This window comes from Psammomys obesus, unplaced genomic scaffold (assembly GCF_907164565.1).
Source record: "Psammomys obesus unplaced genomic scaffold, mPsaObe1.curated_primary_1811, whole genome shotgun sequence".
Classification (NCBI taxonomy): domain Eukaryota; kingdom Metazoa; phylum Chordata; class Mammalia; order Rodentia; family Muridae; genus Psammomys; species Psammomys obesus.
The window spans coordinates 31,012,070-31,017,019 of record NW_026587216.1 but is presented as its reverse complement, the minus strand read 5'-3'; positions in this window follow the sequence as shown (position 1 = coordinate 31,017,019).

The window sequence follows — 4,950 nt, the reverse complement described above, 5'->3', positions numbered from 1 at the left end:
TTCTTTCTTTCTTTCTTTCTTTCTTTCTTTCTTTCTTTCTTTCTTTCCTTCTGATCGAACAGCATACAAAAACTTCTTGGGTTTAACATGGTAACAAACACTCCAGCAAAGAAAGGGCCTTAACTAGCTAAAAGTGATAAGAAATAAGAGTGATAAGCAATAAAGAAATGCCACTCATGATATTGGACTTTCCACAGACTACATAACGTTATTGTGAAAGCACTCTTTCCTTCCACTCTGAAGCTAAGTTGTCTTCAAAGCAGCATTCTGCAATTCTTTATTGTTCTGTGACATCTTCCACAAAACATTTTTCCACAAAACATTATGAGAAGCTCGTAATTCACAAGCACCTTTCCTTCAGATGTTTAAGTTTAAAAAAAAATGGTTTCAGAATAAGAAATTTATTTTCCATCAGAGAGTACGTTGTATTACTGCTATGAAAAGTTTCTATTCACATTAAACTTAGAATTATTCATATTGTCATTGCATTAACATTGATAATTAATGAAATTTTACTCCAGATGTGCTCCCATGAAATATAAAATATTCAGTAAAAAGAGGACAAATGCTGCAAAGATCAAAGATCATTAGGGTATACATATGCAGAAGCTAAAAGAAGCATTAAGGAAATGTGGATTAAAAGATGTGGTTAAGATTTAAATGTTCAAAAAGCATTGTTAAAGGTCAAATATTCTTTGTTAAATACAAGCTTTAAACAAAGTACGTGGGATAACATTGAGCAATATATTGAAAACAAGCAAAATCAAATACATGACCTGACTTTGACTTGAAATACGTTAGACAGAAATAAACATAACAGTCATAATAGCAAGGAAAGCTGAATTTAAGTAAGAAAGTTATCCGTTGAGACAAGTTTATTCCATGTCTTTGCAGGAATATCTTAGCATTTAACTAACACTTTTTAACAGAAGTATAATACTATTAGTGCTTTCAGTCTATAATGAATTTGTTCAGCTTTGTGCCACATATGTGAAAAGGATACTTAATGAAGAGTAGCCAAATGTTTCAATTTTCAAATACTCTTTCATTTAAAAAATTATAAACTTACAAGAACAAACTTCAGTTAGACTACAATTTCTTACTACACTCAAATAGTCATATAACACACACAAACACATACCCCCACCTCCAAAAATAGTTTTTTTTCTTAAAGATTTCTGAAATTATTTGTCTAAATGAATATTTATGTCAATGAAAATTAAATGCAGTAGTTAAAATATTAGTGACATTTGAATAAAAATAACGGGAAACTGTGACATGTAAGTCAGTAGCAAGGCGTCCTTCGGCATCCTGGATGAAATGGTCTCCACCAGCAGGCACACTCTTTTGTAATGAAGCCTCTGTAGAATGCAGCATGGCTGGCATCTTGACTGTGATACGCGAGAGTCTTAGAACCCTCCATCTTCATATGGCATTCTTTTTTAGCACATGTCTGTGTCCACACTGACCCTCTTTGTAAGGGCACTAGTCGTGAGAGGAATTTTCCATTCCAGTGTGGCTCTACTGAGCTAAATGTGATGACCCTAAGTCTATACGAAGTTGCATTCTGAGGAATTATGGGCTAGGATTTAAACAAGTGAATTTTAAGGATATAATTTGCCTCACTAAAATACATCTATGATGTATAACCCACTATTTTTTGTTTGTAACACACCCAAAAGAAACATACTAAAATTGGTTCACCTAAAGAAGCTAAGCAAGAAGGAGGTCCCTGGGTAAGATGATCAAGCCTCACTCAGAAAGGCAAACAGGATGGACATTGGAAGAAGGAGAAAAACAGGAAACAGGACAGGAGCCTACCACAGAGGGCTTCTGAAAGACTCTACCCAGCAGGGTATCAAAGCAGATGCTAAGACTCATAGCCAAACTTTGGGCAGAGTGCAGGGAATCCTATGAAAGAACAAAGAGATAGTGGGACCTGGAGAGGTCAGGAGCACCACAAGGAGAGCAACAGAACCAAAATATCTGGGCACAGGGGTCTTTTCTGAGACTGATTCTCTAACCAAGGACCATTCATGGATATAACCAAGAACCCTTGCTCAGATGTAGCCCATGGCAGCTCAGTATCCAAGTGGACTCCATAGTAATGGGAACAGGGACTGTCTCTGATATGAACTCAGTGGTGGGCTCTTTACCCCCCCTCCTCCCCGAGAGGGGAGCTTCCTTGCCAGGCCACAGAGGAGAACATTGCAGCCAGTTATGATGAGACCTGATAGTCTAGAGTCAGAAGGAAGGAGAGGAGGACCTCCCCATCAGTGGACTTGTAGAGGGGAATGGAAAGAGATAAGGGAAAGAGAGTAGAATAGGGAGGAAGTGAGGGAGGGAGCTATAGCTGGGATACAAAGTGAATAAACTGTAATTAATATAAAAAATAAAGATTTAATTCAAAAAAAGAATGAAATAAAAAAATTCTCTTAGGACTATGAAGAAACATCAGTGGTATTTTCCAGGGTCCCACCCACTTCAGAACAGCAAACATGGCAGTTTAGCATCAATTCTAACTCAAGCAAACCATTACCTAAGAACATGAGGTATTAACGTACAGAATCCCCTTTTCAAAAAGCTTTCCTGTTTTTATTTTATGTGTCTGGGTAGTTTGCCTGCATATACATGTGTATAGAACATGTGTGCAGTGCCTGTGGAGACCAGAAGATGGTTTCAGATGCAGTGGAGATGATTTGTTATCCACCTTGTGTATACTAGCCATTGATTCCTTGGGAGAAGAACTCTTTACTTTAGAGACATCTTTTAAGACTTCCTTGGCCTCTTTTAAAGAACTAGAAATATTTTACTAACTTGTAGGAATGTATTTAATACACACCTTCTCAAACCTCTCCCTCCAATTTATTGTTCTTTCTATGGATGTCCTCAAAATACATGTACTGGTTTCATCTTAAATCCTGATTATAGGGCCAGCCAATTAAATGGCTTAACAGATAAACGCACTTACCATGTTAACTTGACAACCTGAGTTCTGTTCTCAGATCCCATGGTGGAAGGAGAGAACTGATTTCCAAAGGTTGGCCTAGACCTCAATGCACATGCCTCTGTATGAGTCCAGCACACCATTCAGAGAGCAGCTGCCAATCATGGGTGCCTTTAAATGGGATGTGGCAAGGTAACTTTGTGGTAGAGCATTTGCCTTGCGTGTATATGGCTTTGCCTTGACACCTTATTGGAAACAGACAAAATTGTCATGAATGAGGAGACACAGACACACTCATAACACACACACACACACACACACACACACACACACACCACACTCCACCACACCACATCACATTCTGATTCTTGGGAACGACTTGCTTGGCTCATCTGTATTTGTTTTTATATGTGCCTCCTAGAAGGAACTGGAAACACTGTAGGTGCAGTATTTCACCTTCCAACTAACATGTAGAGCAGCAGTTTCACAGCGTGTTCTTACCAATCTAATCCAAGTTACCTCCCTTCCCTTTTATCTTAGACAAGGTCATTCACTGCTTTGTTTCTCAAATAATACTGCCACGGTCTCTCAAATTGTACAAGCCAGGAATCTGGGAGCTTATGTTGTTGCTTCTACTTTTCTCACTCCATACTGTGGTGCTGATGTTCAGATGTGAGCACAGTTTTACAGATTAACAGATTAAAATCTTGCTTCTTCTGTTTAAAAGTTATAGAACCCTGTGTTGAAAATAAGTGGGTTGAGTGTTTACTGTCAAAGGTGACACCTTTGGCTCCTGCTCTAAGTCTGGGGAAATCTTGTTGAAAAGGGAGTAGAAAGAATGTAAGAGGTGAGGATGAGGAGGCATGATACGCAACACTGTCTTCCGGATATGACAGGGCCTATGCTCTTCTGAACTTACCACATTTGTGATTACCTGCACAAGATCTGAACAAGATCAAGCCTGCAAGGAGCAACTGTAGAGAAGTTTATGAGATCTCGCTTATATCTGAATGCCATTGGTAGTTGATGGCTACTGGAGAAAGAAGAGATATTTTCCTTCTGCTATGAAGCCACTAATAAGTTAACCATTCCTCAGTAATAACCGCAAACTTACGTGTATGAAAGAAACCCTAACTGAGCCTAATTGTGGGTCACGAAAAGGACACGGATCTAGGGAGTTTATTGGGAAAAAGATGAAGTTCAGGGAGTAGACAGAGGATAAGAGAGATTAATATTTGCCAATATGAGAAAAACGTATTTTATGTACATATGAAATTGTCAAAGAATAAATACAAAATATTAAGAATTCATTGTACTTTGGGATTGTGCCTTTCTTTCCTCAGCTTGGCACAAGAGCTAATTATATCTACTATAGTTAATGTAGTTAAAAATAGATAAGTTATACAAAGATTAAAACAGATTACTCACATGCACAATTCTATACACACAGAAATATTTGTGTGTATGCATATTTAAATAAGATGTAGGCACAGGAATAAAAGCAAAACACCTGCTAAATGAGCATGATATTTAAATTCAAATGTTGTTTGATAATGAGCTATATATTTAGTAACCAAATGTGTTCCTGTTTTTTTTTCCCCCCTATGGCTAGATAACACTGTCAGAAATAGAACATCTGAGCTGTCATATTAAACAAGCTTATCCGTCACTGCAGACCCACAGGTTGCCTCTGCTCCTATAGAGGTCTCCAAACCTGTGACATTAGTACGTAAGTTTTGCTCTTGGGTTTTACATATGTGAATTTGAATATTCTAGTTCCTCTAAATAAACCAGTTTTAAAGTTTTACCTCTCTAAAAACGAAAATGAAGAAAAAGTCAGTAAATAAAAGTGCCTTGTGCTGCAGCGTAATGTACAATGTTGTGTAGGGGTGTCTTTGCCTCCCTGATAGGAGAGTGGCCTGTGATATGTTTCCAGTGGCCCGAGTTCCCTCTGGTTAATTGCCAAATCTGCCTGCAGTACTTTCAAGAATCCTTCATTTTCC